General features: G+C 39.5%; 1 pseudogene across 1 annotated transcript; it reads right to left on the bottom strand.

The window, feature by feature from the left end:
* Positions 1-10,275: 10,275 nt before the first annotated feature.
* Positions 10,276-11,818, bottom strand: LOC149831970 (F-box protein At5g46170 pseudogene; annotated as a pseudogene). The gene has a single exon (XR_016433069.1). The product of XR_016433069.1 is annotated as an F-box protein At5g46170 pseudogene (transcript).
* Positions 11,819-21,348: the final 9,530 nt, after the last annotated feature.

Here is a 21,348-nt window from a genome sequence, read left to right as displayed (position 1 = left end):
GCGCTGTCACAAACATCATGATTCTCACCGGATCCATTTTCATTTTGATTTGTAGACTGGTTTGGAACCGGATTTTGAATATTGAGATTTGGAGTTGCATTTTGACCAACTGGACTAGAAGTAAAGTCATCAATGGGATGGGGAACCATGATGAGCACCAAAAACATGCAAATGCTTATATTTTGGTATAGAATCATAAAAAATATCATAAAGAAATTTAATCTAGTAGAAAATAATTTATAAGATACGATGCCGTAAGAATGCATTCACCTCAAAAAATGATAGGCAAGTTAGCTTGAAAATGCAAGTCTCTTTTGCAATCTCAAGTAAGTGCATGTGTTGGTACTCAACAATCTGTGCTGGTGTGAAATCTCATTTTTATGCAGAAAATATTAGACATCATGAGAAAACAAAATTGGATATATTGTCTGATCAAACTTGTGAATGGAATTGGGTTTTAACCATCGTAACAAAGGTTTTTAAGAGATCTTTGGTTTGAAGAAAACCCAAGTGGTTAGACTATAGTCATCAACCACTATTTCTGATGATGGATGGTGTTGTATACCCACCCCCAAATATCAAAATGTACCAATTCAAAAGAATGTGACGAACGAGATTCACTGGAATGAAAAGGCAAGCAGGTTTGTTTAGTGAGTGAGCAGACTTGATAATGACAATTATTAAAAATAATTAAATCATTAATCTGAGACAAAGTTCTATGACGTTGAGTGGAAGGGTGACCCAGCCTCCAATGCCAAAGATTAAACATTGGAAATTGGTCAATGATGATGGCAGCAACCTTATTTGAATCCATGTCAAGATTGTATAAGCCTGCATGCACCTTACTCACCTCAATCTTCCACTTCTAGTGAGGGTCCTGAATTTCACAATGATTAGAAAAGAAAACAATATTACAATTAATGGATTTAGTAAGCTTATTGACAAAAGTTAAATTGAACTTGAAGGATGGCATATAAGGAACATTAGTGAGTTCAATGTTTGGGGGTAACAAGGGCTTTTTCAACATGAGTGATCAGAGAAAAAGATTCATCTGAAAGTTTCATGGGTTTGGAAGATTTAGAACTTTCGATGGATGACAAAATAGAAAGAGAACACGTGATATGATGCTCCTGTGGTGAGAATCCAAAAATAAGAAGGGAAAGAAGAGTTTGAGAGATGGTTGACATGTTGGCTATGGGTTGTTGTTTACCTGTCGAGACGAGAGAAAGGAGTTAACTTGTTCTATGATAAGCTGAACGACATTGTTTAAAGCATTATTCTCCACTTGAACTTGGGCTGCATTTGCTTGCCTTTAAAGATAACCGTGCAACGGTGTGATCGATTTTCTCACAATGATCACATTTTGGGCATTCATGAAATCTTTTTCCCTTAAAATGTTCTTTTTTTAGATTTAAAACCTCAACCATGGCAACTACATTTATTTTCATGTTGAGTTCAACTTGTAACTCCCTATGACATTCTTCTTGCAATAGAAGTTGTACACTTTGTTACGAGAAAGGAACACAAACATTCTACAAATAAATAGCCAATTAATTAGTTAATCTTTCAAAAAGTCTACAAAAAATATCATAAATATTTTATAAATAGTTAGAAAAAGTTCAACCCACTCAAAATGAAGAGGAACATCATAAAGACAATAAATTAAAGCATTAATCCAATGAACAAAAGTTAAACTAATAAAAAATTGAAATATATTAACATGTTTAATTGGCCTCGTCAATTTTTCATATTTTGAAAGATTCACAATTGATTCATTGTTAATGGTATCAAATATATCCTTCTAGATGTGTAAAAAAACCCTAAAATTCTAAATTCTAACCAAAATCAAGTATTTATTCTTCATGTTTAATGATATTTAGCAAAAAGCTAAATAAAACCATCAAACCTAGAAAACACCATTCATAATTTTCATACATAAGCTAATTGAAACAAAAAAAAATCACAAAACCTCCAAATTTCTAACTAAAATCAAGCATGTAGATCATGTCTAATACAACAACAACAACTACGCCTTCATCCCAAAACAATTGGGGTCAGCGATATGAACCAAAAAAGAAATTCATTTTGGGTCTTCCACATGAATCCTTTTCCTCCAATCATTTCTATCCAACGCCATGTCCTCGGTGAGGTTCAAAGCATTCATATCCTTTCCTATCATCTCCATCCAAGTCTTCCTAGGCCTACCCCGACCTCTTTTAACTAATATATTTTCCCATTTCTCCAACCTTCTAACTGGAGCATCATTAGGCCTTCGCCGAATATGTCCAAACCACCGTAAACGATTCTCTCGCATCTTATTTTCAATGGGTGCAACACCTACCTTCTTACGTATCTCTTCGTTCTGAATCTTATCTTTTATTGTATTTCCACACATCCATCTAAGCATCCGCATCTCAGCTACACTCATTTTTTGAATATGATGTCTCTTGGCAGCCCAACATTCCGTACCATATAGTAAAGCGGGTCTAATAGTCGTCCTATAAAACTTTCCCTTCAACCGCAATGGCATTCTACGATCGCACAGCACTCCAGTAGCACTTTTTCATTTCATCCACCCAACCTTTATCCTATGATTTACATCTCCATCAATTTCTCCATACTTTTGAATGATGGATCCCAAATATTTGAAATAGTCATTCACCGGTATATCTTGCTCACCAAGCTTCACTACACTCCCATCACTACTTCGTTGCTTACTAAACCGACATTCCATATATTCAGTCTTACTCTTACTCAACTTAAAACCTCTAGCTTCCAATGTCTGTCTCCATAATTCTAACTTAGCATTAACCCCAGCTCTAGACTCATCAATCAAAACAATATCATCAGCAAACAACATACACCACGGTACATTTTCTTGAATTGATCTCGTAAGCTCATCCATCACTATCGCAAATAGGAAAGGGCTTAAAGCAGATCCTTGATGTAACCCAACCGTTATCGGAAAATTGGTTGTCACCCCTCCACAAGTGCGGACATTGGTTACTACTCCTTCATACATATCTTTAATTATACTAATGTACTTGAGAGAAACACCTTTCTTCATCATTGTCCACCAGAGAACGTCCCTAGGTACTCTATCGTATGCCTTCTCTAAATCAATAAAAACCATATGCAAATCTTTGTTCCTCTCTCTATATCTTTCAATAAGTTGTCTAAGAAGATGTATAGCTTCCATAGTTGATCTTCCAGGCATAAAACCAAATTGATTCTCCGATATCATGACAACCTTCCTCAACCTAGACTCAATCACCCTCTCCCAAAGTTTCATAGTATGACTCATGAGTTTTATACCACGATAGTTTGTGCAATCTTGTATATCACCCTTATTCTTATATAAAGGCACCAAAGTACTCTTCCTCCACTCATTAGGCATCTTATTTGTTCGCCAAATCAAGTTAAAAAGATTTGTCAACCATTCTAAACCTTTCTCTCCCAAGCATTTCCAAGCCTCGATAGGTATACCATCTGGGCCAACTGCCCTTCTTGATTTCATTTTCTTCAAAGCCTCTGCAATTTCTGTCTTTTGAATCTTACGCATGAAGTCACGATTTATCTCATGAAAAGGAATGGAGAAGTCTCCAAGATCTTGAGCATGACTATCATTAAATAGCTTATCAAAATAATCTTTCCATCTCTCCTTAATCTCCTCATCTTTGACTAAAACCCTTTGCGTTTCATCTTTGATACATCTAACCATACCCAAATCCTTCGATTTCCTATCTCTCATCTTTGCAAGCCTATAAATATCCTTCTCGCCTTCTTTGGTATCCAACTTGTCATAAACCTCCTTATATACCTTAGCCCTCGCGTTTCGAACAACTTTTTTAGCTTCCTTCTTTGCTATCATATACTTCTCCAAATTCTCATTATCACGACTCTTACTTAGATTTCTATAACACTCTCTTTTAACCTTAATAGCTAATTTGACATCCTCGTTCCACCATGATGTATCCTTACCTAGTGGTGCACCGCCTTTAGACTCACCCACTACCTCCTTAGCTACTTTTCTCATACCACCCGCTATCTTATTCCACATTGATTTTGAATCATCCTCGAGACACCAATCAACTTCCTTAACTACCTGCTCTACAAACATTCCTTGTTTAGCTCCTTTCAGTGCCCACCACTTAATTCTAGGATCTATCCTATGTCTATCCCTTTTGCGGCATTGTCTAATTCTAAGATCTAAAATTAAGACTCTATGTTGTGTAGCTACACTTTCTCCTGGTATAACCTTACAATCGATGCAACAACCCCTATCTCTCTTTCTAAGTAGGAAAAAATCTATCTGACTCGTATTAACCCCACTTTTAAATGTTACTAGGTGAGACTCCCTCTTCCTAAACCAAGTGTTTGCTAAGATCATATCATAGGACAAACAAAAATCTAAAATCCTTTCTCCACTTTCATTTCTTTCTCCTATACCATAGCCTCCATGGATATTCTCAAATCCATCCCTACTAATGCCTACATGTCCATTAAGGTCACCGCCGATGAAAAGCTTTTCTCCATAAGATGTCTCTTGTACTACTCCATCTAAATCTTCCCAAAATTGATGCTTAATGGAATCATCTAAACCTACTTGAGGTGCATAAACACTAATAATATTAATAATATCCGTACCTAATACTAATTTAATAAGTAAAATTCTATCACCCTTCCTACGGACCTCAACTACATTATCTATAAACTGACGACTCATAACAATCCCTACTCCATTACTATTCCTATTTATTCCTGTATACCAAATCTTATATCCCCAAGGTTCTATCACTTTAGCTTTCTCACCTACCCATTTGGTCTCTTGAAGACATAAAATATCAATCTTTCTCCTACACATAACATCTACTAACTCTACCAACTTACCAGTTAAAGACCCTATGTTCCAAGTGGCTAACCTAATTTTATGGTCTTGGACTAACTTCTTTACCCCCACCCGTCCAACAAAGTGAGGGAACCCTTGCCTATTTGACATCACACCCGGGCGCCGGTGTGACGCGTCGCTTCTGGGCGACGACCTAGCAACCCTAGCACATTTATCACTGCCTCCAGGCCTAGAGAGTACAGCGCGTCGCTCAGTAGGGAACGCCCCAACGAAATTCTCATATTGGTTCATTTTCATAGGATATGACAAAGTTTTTATGCTGGCTGTCACAGGCCTACCGCAACCCTCCTCCTTTATCCGGGCTTGGGACCGGCAGTGTATAACTACACAGGCGGAGTTAAAATATAGAAATAACTAATTAATATTTATCTAATTAAAAATCTAAATGCTAATTGAAAAAAACAAACACAAAAAATCTTAACCCCTAGTTATTGAAATGCAACTATTTAAGCAAAAATAAATTAAAAACCTAAATCCTAATCCTAACAAATAACATTCATAATTTCATATGTCAATTAAAAAATCACAATAAAAAACTTAATTCAATACTAATTTAAAAAAAATTACCAAAAACCTTAACGTCCTTTGCATGCTTCAGTGCATCGAAGGATGGTAATGGGCCAATGGTGGATGGCCAGCCGGAGGAAGTTGCCATGTTCTGTTGGTTGTAGGTCGGGTCCAAGTGAGGAGCGGCACCACACTGCACAAGATATATATATATATATATATATATATATATATATATATATATATATATATATATATATATATATAGAGAGAGAGAGAGAGAGTAGGGTTGAGAAGAAAGATGGTTGTGGGGCTCGGGCCTCCGGGGTTGGGGCTGTCACCTATTGGGGAGGGTGGGCACTGCCTACATAGTCGCCGCCTGGTTAGGGTGGGCACTGCCCACGTAGTCACGGGTCAGGATGGGCACTGCCAATCTGACCCATTACCCCCTTGGGGCTCCGCCTCTTCTCTGATACCATGTGAAGAATAAGAGTCCTTTGTGATTAAATGTATCCAATGTAATTGGTTTTCATGATGAGATACATGAGATATATGTATCTCGCTAGAGATATTCGACTACAGTAAAATACAAGAAAAAAATACAAAAGATAACAACAAAACAAAAAATCTGATCTTTCCATCTTAACAGCATGATCTATATGCAAGGTGGCTGGCTGTTACCTGATCCCTTGAGAATCGGTAAATTTAATCTTGCCAATCTAAGCCTTATCACCTCACCAAACTTGTCCAAGGCTCAAATCTTATCACCTTGATTTTAGGCTGCATTTTCACTTACCGATTTTATCACATTCTGTGGCTCATTCCCCCTCTCTAGAACAATCCATACAACAGAATTTGTCCTGATAAATGTTGCAAAGGAACTCTTCTGCTTCCTTAAGACACCCATGATCACATGTCTGAAACACAAGCATGATCCTCCAAATTTGGCATATCAACATAATCGGTGCTCATTCCCTGAAAGTATTTTAGGTCTTCTTCAATTAAGCCAGCAAGACCAGAAGCACAGAGTATACCAACGAATGTGATGCCATTAGGCTTGATTCTCTCCTTCATTCTCCTGAACTATGCAAACTCATCACCATTCCGCACATTTGCTGCAAGGCCTCGCAATCACGACATTCAAAAACGCGAAGATTCATCTAGGCATTTCATCAAAAAAAATTATTGCACTGTCAACACAACCACATCTCTATACACGTTAACAAGCAAAGTAGCTATAAGATGCCCTGATAAATTCCTTGCTTCTTCATAGAATCATGAACCCACCTTTCCAATGCTTAGGGCACCCAAGTGGAAGAATGCACATAAAACACTTACCTTGGTAACCACGTTGCACTTCACACCTGCTATCTGAATCCCTGTGAAAATCTAGAGAATCTCAGTCATTCTGAGAATGCCCAGAAATGATCAATATTGCTCTGACAGTTGATCAGAAGCTAACCATCACCACACATTATCACAAAAAAAACTTGGTTTTTAATGCCTGCTTAATAAAAACACTTACCTAGGCCTTTTAGACTTGCCATTTTCCTTTTTTGAGGATTTTTTATTTAGATCAATAATGCCTGCTTAATAAAAAAAATAATGCAATACCTTTTGTATTTAGATTTTCCTATCTCACTTCTCCTTTTGATATTATTCATAATGATGATTAAGGTCCCACTGCTACTTGGAAAGAGTTTAACGGTTAAACAGTTCAAGCTTGATAATTTCATTCTGCATCTGAACTCGGGAACTACATGTCTTCTGATTTTGTTCTCATGTAATTACACGTTAAGAGATCATGTCCTTACACTCTACAACAAAATGAAGTTGCTTAAAGAAAATATAAACATAATAATAGAGACAGCTAAACTCTACTTTTCCATATTTATTCTCAAGAAGTATCTGGTGAAAGTTGTTTTAACTACTGTCTAATCTTGAAAATGTTTCTCCTGTTGGAAAAGCTTTCCAAGAAACTACAATCATTCAAAACATTGGATATTTTGTTATGTTTGTTACATTTTTCAATCACAAACAAGAAACATAAAATAGATAAACTATCAGTATCTTTCTGGATATGCAGAAAACCAAAATTTGTACACTAAAAACATTATCATGATCTAAAATAGTAAATAATTGTAATTACAATGATAGAATATTGTACCCTAGTGAAAGTTAAGAGGGGAATGGGTTCATTTACTATCAAAATAAATAAAATCTTCATCTATACCATCATATTTTATATACACAATGTCAATTATGTTTTAATGAAAACCTAAAAAACAGAAAATATGAAGGTATATATATGGAGACCACGTCAACTAACTAGGTTGACCGAGTAAAGGGGTGACCAATTGATATGAACAAATCACCTACATGGTTTTCAAATAATAGGTGGTACATATGGTTAGCAATAAATTGAAGGTTGATTGAGCCTATTTTCTGTGATCCTGTGCCACATCATCTTAGGATCCAAGGCTCAATTAAGCTATGGGCTCAAAAGTATTGACTAGGAGAAGATCTTAGCAGAATCAGCTTTTTGAGAATAGGACATAATAGTGTTTTTGGCCTATCAATGTAAAATTTGTTAAGCCTCGGAGCGACTACTCATCACCCTGTTAACTAGCTATTTTCCTAGCAAAGTTTTCTTCCTCCCGCTCACAAAAGAACAAAGGATACCCCAAACACTCACACTGGTCAAAATTATAGAGTTGGGAAACCACATAAATTTATTTTTTTATTGAAATTTGCAAAAGACATCAATTCTTGGGCCTAATTCAGATAAGCTTTAAAAAAATAGATTTGCTTTTCAAATAAGAAAAAAATCTCTGGCTTTTCCCTCTCCCATTTTGCCTTTTATACTTTATGCATTTCCCTAAATATGTGATAACAAGAAGAATCTATTATTTTCTATTCTTTATTTGAATTATTATACACATATGTTAATGAGTTGATTTCGGTTGTACTTTTATATTGACACATACATTGAAAATCATTGAAAGTTATCTCAGTGGCTTATCATCGATATACAAAAAGAAATACTATAGGGGGAATTCACATAAATCTTGCTGACACAAATAAAAATGTGAATTATATGCTCAGGTCTTATTTAGATGACAGAGGATGAGTGGATGCTTTTATTCCATAGTGGAAAAGGCCAAGAGCCAAAGACGCAGCTGAGCCATGATCCACTTCCAAGAATTGAAGGCGTAGTGAGACCACTTTTAGTTGAAATGATCCTACAGCAGCAGACCAGGGTTTTTTAGGTGATAATGATGCACTGTGTTTTATAACTACAAAGCCAACAAGGATATCATCTAGCTGATATCCAATCAGGTAATAACAATCTTTAAATTCCATCCAGATATCCTACGATAATTGAAATAACTAACAGATGCAGCAGAAGAAGAAAACAAACAAACTGAAAAGGGAAGTTTATATACCACACTATTGAGGAATATACAATAGTCTTAACACCCTGACTACATAGAATGCCATGAGGTAGTGGTGCAGGGATCACTAGAACTACCGAAGATATAGCGAATGAAAAGAACATCTCATATTTAGTTCTCCCCAAGAAGAATGCCAGAGCCCAATCTGATAACCCATTACGCTATTCACTAAGTTACAATTTCAATGAGCAGCTACTGGGTTGGTCAATCTTACATGCGGTAGTTTACTAGCATCATCAAATTTTCTTTGCTTCAGCCTACTCTATGTAACAGAGATGCAGGTCAAAACATTATTGCTATAGCACGAGGCCTACACATGAGATCTCATGCCTCCATCATAGTCACCAATATTGCCGATATTTTGAAAGTAACATGATTTTATTGCCATATTATCAAGGGCCAATGTTATACCAAAAAATGCAATATTTGCAAACTATCACCTATTTTGAAAATATCGGTTTTTAACCCAATATTAATGCAACACAAAAAAATTGCCTAATTTCCTATTATTTATAATTTTATATTTACATACTGTTATAATGTTATATATTTTTCCCAGACAAACTTGTCTTTACTAAATATCACGAGACTTTCCCTTCCCGATATTTTCTCAAGAATGCGATGTGTGACTATGGTTTCCATGACCCAAATTGGTGGATGTTGCAGCTGGTTGAAATTGAAACTTTGAAGGTCTGATGATTTCCAAGAATCTTGATCAGGTAATCTCGGTTGCCACATGATAGGAATTGACCAACATCAACAAGAATTATTCGGAACAATAGAATTATTTGGCCAAGGCCACAGCTAGGTTTTTTGTTAAATAGCCAGGCCGGACTGCCTTTTTTGTGACAAAAGACGAGAGATGCAATTAACATGCTAATATTACAATCGTATAAGTTATCATTCGATAATGCCAAAGAAACTGTTGAAGAAACGAAACCACAGAGCAAGTCCTAAAATGAATCCACATAATTCAAAAAGAATTGACGATAGTATTGCAGGTAGATGTTTGGCCGCACCTTTACACGCTTTCGATCCAAATCTCCTGTAGGACGCCACAAACAGGGGAAGACTCCCAAAACGAAGCAACTTAAAAAGAAATGGTACACCTGATGCACATAGAAAGCAGAATTACTGACAACTGAGGAAAACGGATACCACAATAATCTACAATAAGATGTAGATGGAAACATATCAACTCTAGAGCAACAATTAAGGTCGGAAACTATAATATATCAGACATCAAATGCAAAAGTAAGAATTTTTAACAGATATTCTGATCTCCAGCTTTACAATGGCATACTGCCATGATGCAATTTCTACAAGCATCAAGACATCACTTTTCCACATTGAGCATTGGATCAATCGCAAGCGAAGGAACAATTAAAAAGAATAAAAGAAGGAAGAAAGAAGCCACTATTTTTGAGTGAATCAAAATTCATAACCTACTAAAAGAAGAAAAGTACATCACGGGATTTTTATTACAAAATGAAGATTGTTTTACAGAGTTCCTCATCATCACCACCACAACCACCACCACCATCACGTCTACCATAGATCGATGATCTTACCGTCGATCTTCGCAACACCGTCCTTCATTCCACAGATGTACAATACCCACTTCACTCTCATCCGTTCTTCAGACCATTCTCTCCGCTGAATTCCAGGATCATTTCCCCTTTCCCCCCTTGCTTATCAATAGCGAAATCATAATTCCCCAAAGATTTCAAACAGAATTCTCTCAGAACGGGTTCATCTCCAGGAGGTAAGTTCTCCTTTTAACCATGGCTTTCGCAGCTTCTCCGAAGGGCTCCTCGAACGCGCCTGCAACAAATGCTTCCGTCGTCTCCTTCTTGATCGGCCAGCCGATAGGCCTAATGGCAACGAGAGTCGCCCCCTCCAACACATACCCGGACGCCAGCTTGAGGCGAGGGGCGTACCACAGCTTCATGTTCAACGCTGGGACCTGCGTCCTGTTGGAGGAAGACGACGACGGCGCAACCGGCGCCTGCCGGAACTCCGCGAGCTGCTCCTTCCCCATGCAGAGCATCCCCTGCCCGTCGATGTCGGTGAGAACCAGGCTCTCGAGCGTCGGATGCTCCGCCACGATCTGCTGGAGGAGGTAATGCCGGGCGGAGGCTGCGATTAAAGAGGTGATCGTCCAGACGACGCGCAGCTTCAGCCCGCCGTTCGTGTAGAACGACTCCGGGATGCTCCCCTGGTCCTCGGGGCCGCAATTGGGGTCCCTCTCGGCTTCAATGGCGGGATCGTCGGGGAGATCGTCTCCGGCGGCGGGCCATCGGCGGAAGGAGGTGGCGCCGAGGATGGCGCAGCTCTCGAGCGAGCTCCCGAACTCGGCCTTCCACTTGAGTAGCGCGCCGCCGTCGACGCCGAGCTCTCCGCCGGGGAGCTCGATGCGGAGCCGGCGGAGCTCCTTGAAGGAGCGGAGGACCTCGGAGGGGGAGTGGTGGGAGACCTCCGCGAGGATGACGCGCTTGGGGCCGATCATCTGCTTGACGGCCTGGATCGGGCGGAGGATGCTGCCGAGGAACAGCTTGGCGAGGTGGGCGAGGACGCCGCGCGGCTTGGGGCCGGCGGCTGCGAAGGGGTCATCGTTGTCGTCGCCGGAGATGACACAGTCAACGCGGACGACGACGGAGTCAACCTGGTGGAGGAGGGAGGCGAAGCGCCTAGAGACGGCGGAGCAGCGGCCGAGGGCCTTGACGTCACCCAGCTTGTTCAGGATGAGAAGGACGACGGAGTCGGGCAGCCGATCGAAGTGGTCAATCACCACCATCGACGGCCGAGATGCCTTCCCTAGTTCATTAGTCTCCGACAGCATACCTCTGAATCTGATGCAGCAGCAGCAGCAGCGACTCCCACTGGAAGACGAGCTAAAGTTTGAGGCCTCAAATCCCGGTGGTGACGCTCACCCTTCTTTCTCTCCTTTAATCGAACTCTGCTGCCAAGAGAGAGGAGTTTATGAGAAAATCTGACAATGAAAAACCCCTGTTTATTATCTTTTTACGAAAAGCTGCTCATATTTTCAGTTATTACATTAATCAGCCTGCTTTTTTTGTTGTCATACATACACGTTCTGCCTAAGAAAGTAGGTCAGAGGTCATGCAATTCGTCTCTACTCATCCCTCCAAAATATTGTTTTGCTGAAATCTGACCCATAAATGGATTCATCATGATCAATTTAATAAGTATCAACTCTTAGATCATATTTTTGCAATGAAAAAGTGTGGTTTTTAAATCACAGATTTTGTGTTTTTCTAACTGTTACTTTTTTTAATCACCAAAAAAAATCTAGATTCTGGAGTCTGATTCAGTGTATGCAATTAGCATCAATAAAATCTCAAGGAGGGGAGTGACTTTGGGGACGAGTAGAACTGAATTAAAAGATCATGGGAATACAGCTCATTTTCTCATGATGGGCCAAACGGATGCCTGTTATGGTGAACCAAAAACCCCAACTCTCTTACTAAGAACTGTCAAATTATGATGATTTCTTATCCAACAAGGGAGGTTTAATAATTTTGTTATATACACTTACAACACTCATCACGGTTAAACTGAGATTTACTCGGGAAGAAGATTCACTGAAAAGTTGGGTGCTGAAAAAGTCTTTCAAGCAGCATAACACTCTTTCTGCAATATCAGCAAAAGAAATGTCTCGGAAAGAAATTTTTCGGTTCTTTACCCTCCTTATTGGATATCCAACTAGGCAGTGTCGTGGAGGCACCATAGACCGTTAGCATCGAAGAGTGGAGCGGCACGAGCTGCTTCGGAAACATTTATTCTTTTATGTCGAAACTACCCGTGATCCCTATAATGGTAGTCGAGAAAGGACTTTGACTTTTGGCAATTAACAAGTGATCAGCTTTTTGCCTTGGCTCTGCTGGCTCAGAGAGGGACAGCCGGGCCCCACAGATGGGTACCGTGCTCTTTTCTGTCGCTTCCGACGAAATTACAGGATTGCCATCCCCCAACCCTTTGACCTATGTCGGCAAGCCGCTAACCCCCAATCGGACCGCCCGTTGGGAAAATATTCTTGATAACCTGTACTGGTTTGATATTTAACTCTTCCCTGTGGGGCTGACTGATATTTATCATTTTCAAGGAAAACAAGGCCAGCCATGGGAGCGGAGGGGCACGTTCACTGTCGAAAATAACGGGCATGAAAACTTTCCTCCAAGTGTAGGCCATTTATGGAACCGGAAGTTATTAACGAACCGTGCATCTTAAATGTATGTCACATGGACACGGGGGCACGAATCACTTGATGTGAGTTCTAGACATGAATGATGAAGTTATACGTTCCCCCCTTAGGAATGGCAGTGGACGGGGGGGGGGGCGACAAGGTCTCCACCTCCGCCTTAAGTCCATCCCTGCCTCCACCCCCACACTGGTTTTGATTTTAACCTTCATCCCTGCCACCTTAGGCTTGAAAGTTTCATTTAATTTTGCTCAAGCGGGTTTAATATGACCCGTATCCCAGAAAAAAAAACTTTATTTTAATAAAAAATTTAAGTTTGTGTTAAATAAAATATTATCTGCACGTGTCGTGTTGTGTCGCTAAGGACAAAAATTAGCGTGCCCTTGTGACACGGGTTTTAATTTGTGTAACAAACAGGGATTCAACTACGTCAGATCCAAACAGGACATTTGACCCAACTGAACGTCTTAGTCTATCAGAGGAGACGCATCCATAAAATAAAACTTGTCTTGTAAAGATGCTGAGCTGAATGCATGTCTTGGTAGACGCCCACTTTGGTCGTGATGCAGGGTTGAAGCAGGATGTACTCGGGTTCATGATCCATATATGAGTCTATTTTATTTGTTTGGATTCTTTTAATATGTTTGGATCATAGCTATAGTTTGGATCCAGATTAGATTGGGATTTTTCTGTTTTAGTATAATACGTTATTATAAAAGGGTTTGTAATCGGTTGATGGATTAAAATATTCTTTATTTAGTTATATTTATTCTTATTTTTTATTTTTTTTATGGTTTTTTCATAATTGGTAGTATAGGCGTAGATCATAGCTGGTAGTTTTGTACATCATAAATTGGCTTGTGAAACGGGCAACCGAATTGCATCAGGTTGACCCATTCATCTCAGGTTTGATTCTCACCAGGTGTGCAGGTGCTTTTAACTGGTGGACTCCATTAGGGTTTGAGTGTCGATGACCTCACCCAGGGTTTATCTTGCATGGAGACGGGCCCATTAAGTGACTTGGTTCTCTGTGAGGGTTCATCATCATCAAAAGAAAGTACTAGATCTGCTCTTTATTTTATATATTTTACATGAAAACTAATATACTTGCTTCGGTTTATGTGGATCCAATATTAGAGGGGTCAGGTGTTCCCAACGGGACCCACTAATATACTCATAAATTCTATCATGTGTTCCAAATTAGATCCTGGTTCGAAACCAGACCCACTAATTAAAAGCCAGATCCATTCCAGGCCTTCAACAACCCTAGTCACAAATATGGCTTTATGGCCAATTATCAGACACTGATATGACACCAAAATTATCACCATATGTTCAAAAGAACCACTATTTGAAATATATCATGATATTAATATCTACCGGATATAATCACTTTATGAAACTTTTAAATTTCTTATTGTTTTCTTTTATATATTTTATATTTGTTGGTAATTTATCGATATTTCCTAGAAAAACGTTTAATTTCTTATGAGATTCTCCCTCACAAAGAAAAAAGAAAAACTGATATCCATATCTTGTGGCATTGGTTTTAATCACGTGTTGCCCCCACCTTAGTGTTTTAATCAAGTGTTTTAATGCATCGGTTTGGGAATATTGTCCAAGGGAACCTTGTGGGCTAAAATTGATTGCAGTGAAGCTTTCAAGCATAGTAGCAGCAAATTTTGTGGCCTAGCACTTGAATCGTGAACTTTCTTTCTCTTAAAATAAAGTATGAAAATGTTATAAATTTCCTCCAGGTGATTATATCAGCTCCTTGGTATCTTTGGATGTTGCATGGGATGTTCCTTTGAAAATCAACTTAGCCAGTTGGGGTAGCTGCCTACCATAATTTATCATTAAAAATATATGGGGGGTTTTCATATCATTTTTTGAAATCTAACTCTGCAGATGAGTTCAGCACGGTTTATTTGATAATAAATGATACTTGGATCATGTTTTTTGATAAAAAAAAATATGATTTTTTAAGCCTTGGATATTTATAAAAAAATTAAATCATCGATTTTCAGTCTTTATAAAAATCTACCCACGCATTGAAATTGGATGATTCCTATAAAATCAAGCATGTAGAACACATCTGTGTGGTCAGATTTGAGAAACACAGAAAAAAACCCTTTAAGAACCTGATAGATAGCTGTAGACATGGAATGGAGTAGGTGGCTTACCCCTTACTCCCAACTCAGCTATCAGTCAAATAGTTTAGCACAGCACTTGTATATAATTAAGACATTCTTAGTTGATGCCACTTACACCCAGAAACCATAGGTGTAGGCGGAATCTTCTCAATCAGACCTCATAGATGTATTCGACATAGTTTCTTTGATAAAATTCATGCCTTATCATGTTTTTTTGACATAAAAATAAGATTTTTCAAGTCATTAAGTTTTGGTACATTAAGCCATTGATTTTTGAAGATCTTAAAAATCTTACATATACATCACAATCACATGATCCAAAACTTGTTTTCTCCTAAAATATGCAAGTAGGTCATATCTGTAAGTCGCAGGGGCCTTCCCGTGACAATATCTATAATCAAAAAAACCTCAAAAGTTATGAGTAGGTGGGTGTAGGTGCTCTTAGAGCACTATATATATATATATAGTCTATCCAGTATGCAATTTGATAAGCATCGTTCAAAAATGGATTATTTGTTATTCATGTTTTAAGTGAACAAGATTTGCTATTGATCATGCATAGAAGAGCATGGCGGGTACGAACCGTTGATCTCCAAGAATGGAGTTATAGCTTGATGAATCCACCCTAATGTCCACATGGATTCGTTTACCAGATCTTTCAGCTGAACTTTGGACTAGAGATTTTCTCTGCGGCATTACATTACAGAATTTCTTAATGGTCTGATTATTGATGTAGGTTATCATGCGCACACCCTAAGAAGGATGTCACTTGCCCAGATTTATATTGAAATCTTGTTGTCTTTTGATTGATACGATTTCTAAATTCGATATTTGCATTCAGAAAAGTTCTTGAGAACGAGGGTGGCATCAAGCTTTTCAAGTTATGTGGCTCCACCTCTCATACAGATACCTCCAGCTTAGTCTGATTGCTAAAGAGAAAACAGGTAGATTCGCCAAAGAAAAACCAAAACACAAAACCCAAAATCGTTGTGCATACAATGATTTTCAGACAGCAAATTTCTGTTTAAGATACAGAAAAGCGTTGCGTGCAGTGCAGAAAATCATTGTGCACGCAACCACTTTCTGTGTTTTGCGTAGCCTGAGTACTTTGTAAGGTACTCGATCGCCCCATAACTGGATCTGCTCTGCCCCCAGCTTTTTTATCCTTAAAAAAAAAAGGATTAATGAACTCCTAATTTGCACTAAAGCATGGAATATTGACAGCCCAACTAATGGGTTGGACATGCAAAAAAATTACATGTCCATAAAGAGTCGTAATAAAAGATTGATTAACAACCGGGAGTTTTATCTCGCAGGGAGGTGGGCCCATTATCTGACCCGGTTCTCAATGAGGATTTTCCTTCGTCATAAAAAAAATATATCTAGTACTAGAACAACAAGTGCCCTACACACGTGTTGGACCTCCCATGTGCAAATGACTCTAAAGAATAGATCACTGCATCTAAGAAGGCTACCAAAACTCACAAGCCATTTGGAGCATATATGTTTGCACAGCTCTTCAACCTCTACCTTCCAAGCAGTAAACCAACAGGAGTTAAGTTCAAGATGAAATTAAGAAGAGTGATGATACCAATCAAAGTGCGGAGAGAAAGAGCAACTAAGAAACCACAAGAAAAGCCTAAGCAACCTACCAACGGGGGCTCAGCTTGTCTGGCAGGAGCAGTTAGTGCATGTCACTTTGTGTTGGGGACGTTGCAACTTCAAATCCCATTGATATAATTGTATAACTGGTAGGGGTTTGCCTAACCTCAGCTTTCTCTGTTGAAAAAAAGAAAGCCTAAGCAACTTAGGTGAGCACAAGGGCTCCGGACACCTGGTTAAGTGGGACTACTTAAGGTTTCTCACAGTGGTGGAGCCAGAAATCCAAATTAGGGTTGGCACAGGTATGTCTGTGGCAATGAACCGGTTTGAGAGAGAGAGAGAGAGAGAGACGGTGGATGGGTGGGTTTAAGGTGGGGGAATAACATCTGAGTTAGGGTGGGCACCCTGACCCAAACCCCAACATTGGAGATTTTCATGTCAGGGTGGTAGCTCTGTCCCCGGTTTCCAAGTTGAAAGAGGTCGACAGTTTGACACCCAAGTTGCACATCCCCTGCTGTAAGGCTGAAGCCAACGTAAAACTGTTCTTGGCGAATAGAGGGAGTATTTCTAGAGTTTTACACTGTACATTGAAACAAGGCTACCACTAAATTCCAATGTGACACTTCTCAGCCTGTAATGGAACATCCAAAATCAAAACGTCGGTTTCTCTGTTATAAGGCAGTGGAGCTCCGTCTTACCTGGGATCAGTTCCTCCTAGGATCATATTGGTGGCTTGCCTGGTGTGTGTTCTTTTCAAGCTAAGCTACTCACTTTAGGTTTTGTTATCTATCAAGAGGGACCCATTAATCGAGCCCTATTATTAGGCCGGTTCCTCGTCATTAAAAAAAAAAATTCATTGAGATGTCTTCTGTAACGATCCTAACTTACCATCCTCTAGACATTTATACGTGAGATTGCTCTCCACACTCATGGGTTAATCTCCTTGTGGCTTTGAGATTATGTTTTCCTCTGTTGTAAAAACAGGAATTTGGCATGTTGGAAATTCTATCACCCCAATAGGAAGTAAAGGACTTCGTGGAAACACCCTGCTAATTATGCTTTAAAAAGACAAATAAATTAGAGCACATGTTTTGCTCCCAGTTCAAGGTTTTTCCTTCAAAACAGTACATAGATCCTTATGTAAACTTTTGCATTTTTGAATCTCAAAATAAAGATATAAGCCGTGTTTTGGAATACAAAAGTGAATCTTAACCAAGGATAATGATAGTATCTTGAATCGAGCCTTCGGAATGGGGCATGTGAAGTGTGGAGCTCTACTAAGTGAAAAATGCATCGTGTATGAACGTACGGTATGTGTTGACTTGATTGGTGACGTGCAGTGATAGCACGACATGCGATAGACAATGATCATTGTTGTGTGGCGGTATGGATGTAGAGTGTTGTTTGGTTAAGCAGTGCTAGCGGATCAGAGGATGTTGCCTTTGGAGACTTGGTTAAGGATCACTCGACTTGTAGGAGTTTTTCATGCGTAGCGTTTGGACGCATGGAGGTATGTGTAGGTTAGAGCTAATTCCCTCGTAGATCACCTTAGGTGATTCCAACCGAGTATGGTGACTCAGGGCTAGGTGAGCGAATGCCTAGGCGCTAATGAATAAGTCTAGATGGTGATCTTCGCTATGGTGTTCAATCATTAAGTGGCCTTTGGACTGAGCGCCACAAAGTCTTGTTCCTTCAGTGGCAAGGTTTTGTTGTGGTGTGTGCATGGAGTCGTAATACGCTTGACGGTATGCAAGGTTAAGGCAAAGTTTGTGCTCTTTTCGAAAGTGATAGCTAGTATGAGACGGCTATGCACAAAGTGACATGGACTAAATAGAATACACATTTGGATATTCGCTAGGCAACTGCGCATGAGGTGGTGCGCAGGGCTAATAAAATGATTCAGCACATGAAAAAGTGTTGGTGTGCTGCCTTTAGCCATTGGGCTAGCCATACTGGGCAGTGTGACGCATCATGGGTTTGCAAAAAATTTTATGCTTGTTACAATTGGCATCAGAGCAGAAAGATTCATGGTGACCTTGTTGTTCATTGAGTGCAATACTAAAGGAGAAAGTGATGGTTTATCCTGATTACGCAAATTTGTGCAACTGAAGTATTACTAACCAAGCAAAAAACAAGATGTTGACAGAGTGGCATGGGTCATCTTGTCGATGGTAAGCAAAAGTGTAAGGTTGTTGTTCAGTTAGCTAAGGGAATGTGGATAAGCCAAAGATTCTTACCAATTGTGTGTTAGGCTTGCAGGTGAAGTGTAACATTTGCCTTATGCATGCAGAGAATGTGCATTGGATTCGACTGGATGGATTTGCACCTTTGGGTATGGGAGACTCAATTAAACTTTTATATTTTCTACCAAGGTTGTGGGTTAGTGGAGTGCCCATCTTGAGCAAAATGCTCATTGTTTTAGTCCCTTAAGTTGGCAGTTTCTCTGTGGATTGTATGTGCGAAAAAAGTTTTTGTTTGTGGCTCGTCGGTTTGGTTTCTACGAGAACGTTTTGCTGGCTCCGGATAAGAATTGCAACGTGCTAAATCTGGATAAGTGTTGTAGCGTTGAGCCGTGTTGCCCCTTGTGTAGAACAAGTGATCAAGAAGATGCTTTGAAGGACCACTTTGAGGTGATACGCAAGTAGGCATCCCTCACTTGAGGACTAGTTTGGACCATTGAAAAATCGTAAGTTGGTGCCTTAAGAGAGTTGATATCTCTACGGTACACATTGATAGTTATCCTTCTCTGCGAGGACCACGGAGGGCTTGAAATTGCCCTTGCTGGGGTCAGAAGGCACCTCATCCATGAGCATGAAGATGACAAGTTTATCGTGCGGGCGAGGATAACCCGCTTGTGTATGAAACTATATTGGGTTTTCATGAGCGAAGAATGTTCAATATTGATGGAGCAAAATACTGTTGTCTAAGTGATTGGAGGCGCATTAAGGAATAGGACTTAGCATGTTAAAGATTGCGGCGATGGTAGATGAAAACCAGAACAAGTTGAGTAGGGTGAAGAAAAGAAGTAAATCAAAGATAAGTACAAAAAAGAAACTGACATATTAGTTAAGACTGTGTTCTTTTCTGCACTGACATTGTCGAGGATGACAATGATTTGGGTGAGGAAGAATGTCTCGGACTGAGCTTTCGAAATGGGGCATCGAGTGTATGAATGTGTGGTATGCATTGGCTTGATCAGTGACGTGCGATGATAGCACGGTACACGATAGGCAATGGTATCGTCGTTGTGTGGCAGCATGAACGTAGATCATTGTTTGGTTAAGCAATGCCAACGGATCAAAGGATGTTGTCTTTGAAGATTTGGTTAAGGACCACTCAACTTGTAGGAGTTTTTCATGTGTATCATTTGGATGCATGAAGGTGCGTGTGGGTTAAGGCTAATTCCCCTAGAGATCACCTTAAGTGATTCCAACCGAGTATAGTGACTCAGAGTTAGGTGAGTGAATGCCTAGATGCCAACGAATGAGTATGGGTGATGCTTTTCGCTATGGTGTTCAATCATCAATTGATCTTCAGACTAAGGGTCGTAAGGTCTTATTCCCTCAGTGGTGAGGTTTTGTTGTGGCGTGCGTATAGAGTCGCAATACGCTTCATGACATGCAAGGATAAGGCAAAGTTTGTGCTTTCTTCATAAGTGATAGATGGTATGCGATGGTTGTGCACAAAGTGGCATGAATTAGATAGAATACACATTTTGATATGCGTTTGATCAACTTTCGTTAGGCAGTTGCGCATGAAGTGGTGCGCAGATCCAATGAAATGATTTAGCACATGAAAAAGTGTTGGTATGCAACTTTTGGCCGTTGGGCAGATTAGATTGAGCAGTTTAACACATCATAGGTTTGCAAAAAAATTTATGCCCAGACAATGTGACCATAAATAAAATGAAAAAACAAGTTCTAAATAAGTGTACATTAGGTCTCATATCTTAAGGTTGATTTCTTTATGTAAATATAAAAAAATATAATTGACGGATTTGGCCGTATATTGCAAAAGTTGATCATTTTCTAACCACAAACACCTTACACAATAAACAAGAGATGGGATATTTTCACGATTGAACAAAATGGACAGAATGATTTTACTAAGTCCAATGTTTGTTTAGACCGTACACAAATATTGTGTTTCAAATATTCATTTTTTGTTGCAGTACAGGAGCGCACACTCGTCTTGTGCCAGAAGATGGAGGTGAGGCCGACGAGGAAGGAGCTGTCAGGGAAGTGCCACTGGGGGGGGGGCATCGCCGATGATGACACCCATTGTTTTGTCTTCATCTCTTCACACAAAACATGGCATCAACCAGATCTCCCATCACCCATCAGATACTTCCCGTCTGAAAAATCCACCAAAAGCCATTGACCTCAAATAATATTTCGTTGACCAACATCAGCAACCTTGCCGGAAACCTAGATACCGACAACAAATGGATCATGATTCTGATTGCCAGAACTCCCGACAAAGAAAACTAGCAGATGGATC

This window comes from Nuphar pumila, chromosome 7, assembly GCF_984573655.1.
Source record: "Nuphar pumila chromosome 7, dmNupPumi1.hap1.1, whole genome shotgun sequence".
NCBI lineage: Eukaryota > Viridiplantae > Streptophyta > Magnoliopsida > Nymphaeales > Nymphaeaceae > Nuphar > Nuphar pumila.
The sequence above is the reverse complement of the archived record's forward strand: the minus strand, read 5'-3'. Positions and strand labels throughout refer to the sequence as shown.